Below are 11,869 nucleotides of genomic sequence, written 5' to 3'. Positions count from 1 at the left end.
TATTCAACTGAAAGGGAAAAAGAGTGTGACAGGTACAGCAATTTCCTGCAATATCCTTGGAAGCCTTTACTGTATGAAGTTAATGTTTTATTGTGGGCCAGGATGAGTAGTTACAATGCCAGGATATTTCCCATGTAAACATCTGAAAACGTGAAACTGACTATTTTAAAAATCCCATGACCCATGAAATTGACCAAAATAGACCATGAATTTGGTAGGGCCCTCTTTGTAACGGGCTCTGGCACCTGGGAGTCAATGCTTGCATTTGCGCCCCCTCCCCTGGCCTCACGCACCCTCCGTGCAGGGCAGGAGGGGTCCCTGGCTCCCACCAGACGGTGCTGCCCCCCCGCCGCCTCGGGGGGGGGGGGGGGGGAGCTAAACCTGTGGGGGGGGACACACATGCCGATTTCCTCCTCCTGCACCCCGGGGACTTTGTGGCAGTGGCTCCCCTGGCTCTGGCCAGGCTCCACCGCTTCCCCCGCCCCTCGCATTTACCTGCCGCATGGTGCCTGCCTCTCCCTCTCCAGCTCTGCAGCCCAATCGGATCCAGCACCGGCCTCCCCTACCAGGTGGGGCAGCCTCCAGCCTCACCCCCCAGCCAGGGGATAGCGGGGGAGGAATTCCTCCTCCTGGTCACCTACAGCTCCCTGACCCCCACCTGCCCCTGGGCTCTGTCCAGCCACCCCTCAGAGCCTCCTACACCCTCCACCCCTTGCCTGTCATGAACAGCAGGCCGGTGCCCGGGGGCTTGTCCCCCTCCCACTCCCATCGGTCCATCCCTGCAGGGAGCTGGGCAGCCTTAAAAATCTCCGGGTGCCTAGAGTGGGTGTCCTTGATGGACCATGGAGGGGAAATACAGGTACAGTTGCCCTGACCTGTTACACGGAGATCAACATTTTGACCTGCTTTGGGGAATCCGGATGTATTCATTTTGATGGACTATATGGGCCCAAAGAGTCACAGGTGGCAACTTGACCCTGTAACAATCCAACGTTAAACAGTTATAACAAGATTTCGGTCGGGTAGGCAGGGACCTCAGCCTGACAAACCCACCCTCGTAACCTTTTATGGCAGACACAGAAAAGAAAGAAACGCAGTTAAACCATTGGAACTGTACAGTATTAAATAAGGCTTTCATACGAACCGTAACCCTCACTCCCTCGCCAGAGGAGCAGAAAAACCCCTCCTCTGACAGTCTTTTAGTTGTCGTCCTTGGGGAAAAGAGAGGAACCTGGGTGTAAAGGCTTGGAGCTGCTGCTGCTGTTATTAAATTCAGTCCCAGTTCCAGCAAGACAAATGCACACAAGAGGAGAGAGACGCCCAGCAAGGATACAAACTGCAGCTTCTGCCTCTGGTGCGGACTCTGACCTGCAACTTCACTGCGGGAGAAAATGCAGGCCCAGCACACGGTCTGATCCGAGACCCGGCGAACTTGCCTCAGCACTGAGCTGCTTAAGGCGTTGCTTTGAAATGCCTCTTTCCGGTCGCCGGCTCGCTGCAGCGTTACAGAAGATGCAGTGGTGGCCAAGCCCGCCACCGGCAATTCCGGGCCCCAGGGCAGAACAGTCAATGGCCCCCTACAAAGGGAGGGCTGAAGTTTACGACCATGGGCAGAGGGGGAGGATTCTGCTGGAGGAGGTTGGCCTAGAGGGGCGGGGCCTGAGTGGAGCAGGGGTGGGGCCTGGGGTGGAGCCCCAGGTGGAAGGAGTGGGGTGAGGAGCTAGCCTCCTCGAGGGGAAGCGTTCCCCCGCCGCCCAAGGATCTATCCCATCTGCCCGGGCCCTTTCAGATTGCTGGGCCCCTGGGCAATTGACCCCTTTGACAGCCCCCTCTGTCAGCGGGCCTGGTTGGGGCCAGCTAAGCCAGACTCTTATTAGACAGAAAACAATGGGAAAGAGATAGGAAAGGAAAGAAAGGTGGTGGGGAAAGAAAAGAACCCATGGGGGAAGGAGAAGATGTGACAAAGTCTCACATCCCAGGAGGTATACAGGACTTAGCCGAAACTGATGGAGGTGGTGATGGTATCTGGACTGGGCTAGTCGGGCTCTCTCAGGACTGGGCTCTCTCAGGATCAGAATGAAGCCAGTCCGAAGGTGTCATGGTAGATCCTGGGGTCCCGGAGATGGCAGGATGGCAGCCACAATGATAATGTTGGCAGACAACATCTTCTTCTGCTTGCATTTCCCCCTCAGGCCTTTTCTTTTAAGACCCCCGAACGGGAGTGATGTGTGGAATAGCCCGTCCTCTCATTACTTTGTTCAATTAGGTCTAATTTCTGCCACACCAATTTTGGTTCATTGATTTCTGGTCCTAGCCTTCTCTTGTCTGCCAGACACAGTATCAACACAGTCCTTAGATTATATCAAGTTAGACCTTTTGTTTGTACTAATTCAGTCTGTCTCCCTTTTTGCACTTTTTCTCATCAACATTTGTTGTTAGAAGGTTATTGGAACATTTTGTAAACTTGTATCCATTTTTCCCACACCTGAACTCCAATTAGCATAAATTTGTAGGCCCAGTTATTACAGTCCTTAACCAAGAACCATGGCAATGCCCTTCAATAATAAAGGAAGGTCCTTGCAAGTTGGCCAAATTGTCCCCAGTGTCAAGCATCTCTCACTATTGGTGGAAACAGATCTTGGGAGCTCCGAGAGGACCCACATTGGTATATGCTAGTGCTAGGTAAGGTGAGATTGTGTCATTGTTGGTCCATATTTGCTCCAGTGCAGAACAACAGCTGGTATCTGGGACCCAGTGAATCTAGAGAATGTGGATTATCAACGTAAGCATTTAGAAAAGAGATCCTACATTCCTGAGAACCGTAATCTCTTTGAGGAGATTGCACTTTCCACTGCTGAAGGGAAAATGTGCTCATTTTACCTGTCATAACTGTAAATCTTGGCATAGTTATTGAAGATCAAACTAATCCAGTGGTCCCCAAACTTTTTAGGTCATGCCCCCTTTCATTTTAGTTTTCATGGCATCTATCAGCTGCAGTTTGCTGGGCATGCAATAAATTGGCCACATGGGCCTGATTGCTCAATAAGACCATTGTAGTCAATGAAAAGATTCTTATTGACTTCAAAGGGTAAGATCTTACTGCACGTCCAGATATAGGAGCAATTGGACCTGCATTCCTATGTGCACAACCATGCCTCCCTTTTTTACAAACAAAAAACAAAACAAAACTGTCTTTGCACTGACTAAAATAAGACTGTTGTCTCTTGAAACGTTCTCTGTGCCAGCAGTACAGTCCTTCAGGAAATGACTTGCACAGTGGTTAAAAACTCTTGGGATTTTAGTGCAAGTCTTGCAATGTGTGGTATTTCCCCCACCGCCCCAGCTGCTGACCTCAAGAAAGTGCAAGAGAATTGCAGTGTTCATTTTTTTAAAAAAGTGAGCGTCTAGCCTTCGGAGTTGCAGAGAAAAGCTTGAAAACCTGAAACAAGTGCAGCCTAGAGTACCACAAACTGGAAGGCCAGGTAAACAAACCCAAAATGCATTATTTTTTACATCTTTGTAAGCCGATCACATGATGTTTCACTGTTTGGGGTTGACAGTGCTTCTGCCTTCAAGTGGGATTATCTTCACAGACAAAGGTGAGTGGATGTTGGAAAACCTAATGATACAGACCATATATTGAATTCAATGGGATTTAGACATCTATGTACCTTTGAGGATCTGGGCCTTAATTCTTGTTTTTGTCCTTTCAAGGGAGTGTGAGACTTCTGGCTTGTGAACTTCTCTGGGAGATGTATACCCTCTTCTCCAGCCTGGCTATAAGTATTTATATTTTGTTTGCCGCACACCTGTTTTTTCTAACACCTCCCTTTCTTTGGCGCTTTAATTATATTTGGCTTCTTGGCTAAAGACTGGGTGAGGCAGACATGTTCCAGATACGCTTCTCCGTTCATAACTGAAAGTAATGTTATCATAAGCCCCAAATAAACACCACTGTCCTACCTCCAGATGGCCATCTGGGTTGTGGGAGATCTTTGTCCAAGGGCTGCCAGATTTTCCCTGCAACTTTATTAAATTATATCAGGTGTTTAGTTATCACAACTTGTCTGAGATTTAGGCCTCCATTTGAGACATTGTCTATGTGGATATAACTTGCTTTTCCTATGAAAGATTTACTGATGTGAGATAAACTAAAGGATTCTGTCTTAAATAGCGGCAGCAGATTGAGCTGTTTTGTGTCGTTATATACAGGTCTGAAACATTTTCCAGCATTCAAAAATTGTATGTGATTAGATGAAAAGTTATTCAGTACAGATTAAAAAGAAGCAAAACAAAATAATCTCATGGAATAGCCACTCCTGGGAATCCGTTTCCAAAACAGAGTATAAACAATTAGTTTGTCACAAGGGTTTATTCATACTTACCACGCTGTGTCATATGGTCAAGTTAAGGGAGAGGGGTTTTCCCTTCATAAAGTAGGGTGTGTTTCTGACTCAGACATTTGCATCAAGAAAATACATTTTCTATGACTCCATATTAATTCAATTTTAATTTCCTCATCTTGAAATCTCCTTGCTTCAACTCTCTCAAATATGTAAAAGCCGGGTATTTTTCTTGCTACAAAATATTCCACAGTGGAACTGAGACCAGAAAGCACATTTGTGACAAAGCAGAAATGCATCATCCCATCTTGACCTGCCTAGTTCTATGACAACCAAACCCAGGTCCCAGAGAAATTACTGCAAATTTTCCATTAGCTACTGTGAGCCCAGGATTAGCCCTTACTGCTTATCTTTAAAGAAGATTTTTAAAAGTGGACATGTGCTCCTTTATGATGTATAAAGAATGCTCAAACATTCAGGAGAGAGGAGATTACCTTAGAAATATCAGGAATATCAATTCCTCAGAAATATCAAATACCTCCCCTGGTTTTGCTGAAGGACTTTGTTGAAGGCTCAAAGGATGTATCTCTTTAGTGTTCAGACCATAATCAAAGAGGTAGCATTTTAAACAAAAGTTTCCATTCTCCAAAATGTTAATTAATCAGTGAAGTTAAATAGGATTTAAGAAAACCAAACCAACAGAAAGGGTTTTGAACAGTCTAAAAATGCTTCCCCCTTTCTATTGCTCAGCTTTCATTTGCTAAGGTCTGGCCCACATGCAGTCAATGCACCCATTTAACTTAATCTGTTAATTAATCGAATCAGTTAATCGGGTCAACCCCCTTGCAAGGCTAAGCATAAACTAGATGAAGGATGCTTGAAATCAATTTAGTTTAATTCAGAACCAGCATTTAAAAAAAAATCTTAAGGAACAATTCCTTATCTAATCACAAAAATACCTGAATAGTGGCAAATGTTTAAAGTCAAGCCAAACCTGTACAATAACGACTTAGAGCAGCTTGTCATGCTGCAGATGGCACAGTTCAGGACAACTGCACCTATGGTCCACCAAGGACTCCCAGCTCCTCAGCCGTCACTCATCTTGAGTGGAAACCTGGGTCTCTCTCTGTTCTGACCAGTTTCTTTCAGGATGCCCAGTTCTCTGCCTACACTGTCACATCCACAGCAAAACAGACTGCCTAAACAGACCAGCCTCTGTGCGTCGCTATCTTTCCGAAGGCAGCGTAATTGCCTACAGTTATGAGTTATCACACACCTTTTTCTAAGCAAGCACATTTATTGTTAAGGTGAAAGCACTACAAAGGCAACATGTTAAAAACAATAAAAGAACATACATGCGTGCTAATAAGCTTACCCGTCAGTAGGCCAAAGAACTTCCAACCCTTCCCAGGAAGGATTGGGGCCCCCTCAGACAGAAGGTCTAGCTAAATCAGTTTAAACTCGGGATATTTATCCAAAAATCCTTTATTCGTCTCTGCAGAAGCCAGTTTGAATCATTCTAGGCAAGCCTTTACAGGCGATAGCACTTCTCTGGTGGTGTTGCAACTTGAGTGAATTTGCCTACCCACCCTCCTCCCCAACCCTGTTCTTAGCCCCTATAGGAGCTGTGGTCCCCCTTCCCTATGGAATTAGACATAATCTCTGGCTCATCGTGATATCTGCATTTAATACAATAAAACCTCCCAGAGATATTGCAGGAAATTGTCAGATCTGTCAGAACAGTTGTTTAGGTTATGGACAGAATCCTTTCCCCTACCTCACACCAGTAAATCCTGCATCTGGAGAGAAAGTTATAACAAACTGAATTAAGCTCAACCAGTTTTAGCCACTCAGTCTGATTTAAGTGTGTCTACACAAACTAAGCAAACTGATTTAGTTTAAATTGGTACAATTTCCATGTTTCTTTTAGCTATTGGGAAGATTTCATTTTCCCAGTTATTCAGTCCTCTCAGAGTCTCACAGACTAGATAGGATCTTTCAGGTCTTTTCTATACATCATAAAGAAGCAGAAAGGGGCTCAACCCCAAGTTATTTTTCTTTTGCAGCCAAAGTTTAATGCCAACGTGGATATCAGCGAGTAATCCATCTAGTTCCCAGTGTGAACTGTATATCTTCCAGCTGAATAAGCTTTGGACAAACTGGGGCCAGAACTTTGGGTGTAACTCATACGAAGAGGGTGGTTGGGTTGTTGTTGTTTTTTTAGTTTAGTCAGTCTTGGGTAGCACCAATTAAAACGGAGTAATGTTGATTGTTGTCATGGTAACAGAGCATGATTCACTAAGAGGGTAAGATACTAGAGGGAAAAAACATAGACAAGTGCGATCACACATCACAACCACATAATGGAAATATGTCCATGCTGTAATTATCTTGTTCAGCAAACCGCATATTGAAAGAACATGATCTCAGCTACTTACCAAATAGAGGTTTAAATCTAAGTTCCAATGGTTATTTTATTTTTAATTATTGGCACTGTGATGTAAAACCACCTTTGTCGTGCTGTCTGGAGTGGGACAGAGACCCCAAACTGGTTGTATGTTCTATAATTAGATTTCGCCAACCCACTAATAAATGTGAACTCCTAAAGCACTATAACAGTTTTACCATGGAGTCACTGACAGTCTCCTCAGGCATTCCAGGATATCTTGTCACCCTGACAAGCTGGATTTAATGATAGTTGGTCACTTTGCTCAAAAAAAATCAGAAGAATATTCAGGTTACTCCCAGTCACAAAGGACCAGTCACTTACCCCAAGTCAATCTGCACCTTAGATCTCACATCAAAGACAATGTTTGCAGCCAATTCGATATAAACTATCTATTTTATTAACTAAGAAAAGAAATGAGCGAGTTATTACACGGTTAAAGCAGGCGACATATATACACAAATGAGTGATGGTTTTAGTTTGAAAAGGTGACAGAGCTACAGTAATCTGTCAGCTCTGAGTGTCTTTTAGGGTTAACCTAAGGGATCTCTGCTTCTGTTTTGTAGTTCCAGACCTGTGAGAGTCCAAGCAGAAAAAGAGATGAAACATTTTCTTCTCAGCTATTTTTATTTCCTTCTTTCAGAATTCAAACTGAGTGGACCTAGCCTCTTCATGGGGGCACGGAGGCAATTTAAAAACACTTTGTATTGTGATGTCCCACAATGGCCCATTTAGTTTTGGAAGATCTTCTTGAGGGGCAGGAGATGATCCCTCCTGACTGAATTCACAGTTTCAGAGCAAACATTTTGTACAGTTACCGCAAAAACTTAAATATTACCTTCAAGCAAAGGATAAAGAAATTGGGAGAGGAATGCCTGCAGCAACTTGCAAACAATTCATAAAGTCTAAACACTAAACACATTGTTATAAGTCCAATACCCATCTTTACTATACTAACACACAGATGAAACAGACTGGTTTCCAGCAATGAATTTGTCAGTGCTCAGCTGAGGCCTAATCCTTGTTGAGATCTGGCACCTGGCCTGCCAGCATCACAACCTCATTCTTCCTCCCTTACTAAATCCCTGGGCCCTAAGAGGGCCTCAATCTATAGGGCAAAACATGGGAAGATGCTAGATAGCAGTTATGTATGTGTTGGAGGATGCAGCCCCAGTGCCACCAAAGAGAATCTAGAGATGGTAAATTTCAAAACGGTCTGATGCTTTTGTAATGTGAGCAGCCACCTGCCCCATTAACGCTGGCAATAAACATTTCTATGAAGCTTCCAGTCAGAACAATCCCAGAACATTTTACCCATTATATAGAATATCCTGTCTATAGGACTCATATCATCCACTACTGAAATGCAGCCCCCTCTGGAGTAAAAAAGGAGAACAGCTGTTCAGCATTACACACCAAAAATGCCCCACATTTTACAGCAGGAAATGAAGAAAACTGTGATCAAGTGAAGCTACAAGGGGAATTATATGAGGCAGAGTGTGATTGCAAACTGGAATTTCCCCAGCATACTCGTGTTTTTAGTACACACTATATGTCAAAGGTGCCATATGGATTTTTAGTGTCCACAAGTGACCCAGGCCTGGGTTTTATGTTTCCTTCAAAAGACACTTTTAAGGTAGATCAAATCCAATAAAAATCCTTTATTGGCAAGACAAGCTGTACAAATATTGCCAAGTTGTAAAAAGATGGAAACTCAGACAGGAGGAAGATGCAATTTATCAAACATCATCTGCTCAGGTTAAATCTTCTTAGAGAAACTGGAGCACACAGCTTTGGGGGACTTTCTACCTCTCGTGCCCAGTTGTTGTTAATGTCCATTGCTGATTGTGAGGCAGATGACTACATACCATGATCCTCTGTTGCTTTCATTTCTCCCAGAGTTGCATATGGTATTTCTTCCTCCCTTCTGACTGGAAGAGCAATTCCGAGAGCTTGAAGGACTATCTTCTGGCAAACCTGAGTGTCTTGGATAGCAGAATGGAAAAAGTCTCTTTGTCTGGATATCTGCCCCAGCACAGAGGGTACACGGAGAGCTGCTTCTCTCTGGGTTCCCTCTGTACTTTGTATCACCCAGTTCTAATTTCCTGCCTGTGATCACTAATTTTATGCCTGAGGAGACTTTTTAGCAGCTTGTATTGTGCTGAAGGGATCAGCAAGTGGGTCCAGCGGCAGTGTAGTTTGTTGTAACGGTTTATCTCCCCTTCCCAGAAGGTTATGTATTGTCTGCCCTGTGAGAACTCCTCTGCAGAAGGACCAGCGTCGTCCCAGAAACTCCCAAGCCAGACCGCAGCCCTAAAAGGACCAGTACCCGTACCTCAAAGACTTCCCCTTCTAAAAGGACCAGTGCTGCCCTAAAGCCTGTACGTGAAGACGCCTGTCACTTGTGACGCTGTCATCCTACCGGAGATCCCGCCCCAACACCCAACTGAACGGCGCTCTGAGCCGCTGGAGGAAAAGAGGCTACAGACTGATTCCACAGCAAATCTACAGCCTGAGCCCGCTGCAATCGAGCAACCGGAGGAACAGCAGCCTACAGCGAGGGCCGCCATGCTATGGTAAGCCACTTGGATAGAGGAATTGGCTAAGGCCTTGTCTACACTAGAAAATTTTGTTGATATATGTTATGTAGATTTCCAGCCATCGCTGACGTTCACACTGCTCTCCTTAGGTCGGTGGAGTCTGTCCTCACAAGCCGCCCACATTGCACCCAGTCCCGGCTCACAGCGGGCGGCAGCTGCCCACCACCACGTCCCGCCCGGCTCTCAGCTGCGAGCCTGGACGTGGGTGGCAGCTGCCCATGTCCCGCCCGGTCCCAGCTTCCAGCCTGGAGCAAGCCCCGGCTTTTTTGTCAATGTCACCACTCCAGCAGAGAGGTGAAATTGACGAGCATGACAGCCCCACCACCACTATAAGGGGACACAGTGTCTACACTGACGCTGCGTCACCCTAACTCTGCTGACCAAAGCCCTACACCTCTTGTCGAGGTGGTTTATTTTATTGAAAAAACAGGGCAGTTTTGTCAGCGGGGGGTGACTGCAGTGTGTACGCCAGCACTGTTTTGTCGACAAAAGCTGACTTTTGTCGACAAAACTCTCTAGTGTAGACCAGGCCTAAGACAGCTTCCTTTGGCGACTTTGACCTCCTTGTGGACAGACTCACTAAAGACCTGCCTGCTGAAATCGCATCTGGGAGAAAGACAAATCAGGAGAGCGCACCGGCTGTTCACAGAATGCCCGAGTCAAACTACAACAACGACATCAGAGAATCCAAGTGGAGAAACATCAGCCATTGCTACGATCCAGCAGCAGCTTCCAGGACCCAGACGTTGTACCGGTCGAACCGCCCGAAGGCTATGAGAGAGATCCTCAATGGGCCCTCATCTTACTGTGCAATCCCATCCGAGACACTGTTCTTGTACTTCAAAGGTGTGTTTGACTGCACAGCTCAGAATGATGCACAGCATCCAGGATGCCTCCATCCTCTGCCCCGGGGTTAGCGATGCAGCTGGCCTGGAAAATGACTTTACATCACAGGAAGTAATGACCAGGCTTATGAAGACAAAAAAAATACAGCCCCAGGGAAAGATGGCATTCGCTACCACTTCCTAAAAAAACGAGATCCCGGTTGCCTGGTACTATCTGCTGTCTTCAACAAGTGCAAACAGTTCTGCCTTACTCCCAGTTCCTGGAAGAAGGCCATGATGGTGCTTGTCTACAAGAAAGATTTGACCCCAGCAACTGGAGACCCATCTCTCTCTGTTCTACCATGTAAAAGCTATATGCCAGCTGCCTGTCGGCTAGGATTACGGACTGGTCGGTGAATGGAGGAGCTATCAGCTCCATCCACAAGGGCTTCATCTCATGCGAAGGTTGCTATGAACGCAACTTTGTCCTTCAAACTGCCATCTACATGGCCAGAAGGACACAAGAGTTCAATGCGCCACAGCATGGCTCGACCAGGCTAACGCATTCAGATCCATGCCCCACCAGCACATTTTTTCCATGCTCTGAGAGTTTGGTATGCCTGAAACCTTCCTCCAGTTGATCCAGGAACTATATGAAGGCTGCACCACCACCATCCGCTCCATAGAAGGGGAGACTCCTGAAATTCCAATCCGGAACGGTGTGAAGCAAGGCTGTCCTCTCAGCCCCATCATCTTCAACCCAACCATGGAGCTGCTCATCCAAGCAATCTTCAATGGCCTAGGCGGTTCCGACCTGTATGGTGACAGGGTGAATAATATGGCCTATGTAGACAAGCTGGTCCTGATTGCAGACGACCATGAGAGCCTCCAACTTGTGCTCGATGTCACCAGCCAAGCTGCCGACTGGATGAGACTCTGCTTAAATGCCAGGAAGTGCACATCCCTCCATATCGATGGGGGAGCAGAAGTGACACTGTCCAGGAGACGTCGTTTAAGACCCAGGATGAGCCTTGATCTTCCCTGAAAACAGTCAAACACACCAACAGCTCAGAATACCCATGGGTTATCTTGTCCAGCAGATGCCTGAGGATACCATCATGGAGATCCTATGGAACATGGCCAAGATCAACTCCTCCCTGCTGGCACCATGGCAGGAGATCAATGCCCTGAACCTCTTCCTTATCCCCTGCATCTCATTTGTCCTGAGGGGATCTGCTGTGGCGAAGGTACCTCTCAACAAGGCAGGCAACACCATAAAGCAGCTGGTGAAGAAGTGGCTGTTTTTTCCCCAGAGGGCCAGTAACGAACTAGTGTACATCTCGCACAGACAGGGTGGCGCCAACGTCCCTGGAATGGGTGACCCTTGCGACGTTGTGGTGATCACCCATGCATTCCACCTTCTGATGTGCCCAGACATCATGGTGAGTAACGTCACGGCAAGTGCTATGTGTGACGTTATCAGGAAGCAAATCGCCAGAACCCCTTCCAGCCAAGATGTCGCCATGTACCTAAGCGGTTCCCTGGAAGGAGAATTTGGAAGGGATGGGGGAGATTTTGCTTCGCTTTGGACTCGTGCCCGCAACGCTATGTGTTGACTAGAGAAGCATATCGGCTGCCACTGGATGTGGTGCGAGG

The sequence above is a fragment of the Emydura macquarii genome, unplaced genomic scaffold, assembly GCF_026122565.2.
Source record: "Emydura macquarii macquarii isolate MOO-44397 ecotype Brisbane River unplaced genomic scaffold, CSIRO-AGI_Emac_v2 contig_1551, whole genome shotgun sequence".
Taxonomy (NCBI): domain Eukaryota; kingdom Metazoa; phylum Chordata; order Testudines; family Chelidae; genus Emydura; species Emydura macquarii.
This window is presented reverse-complemented; position numbering follows the sequence as displayed.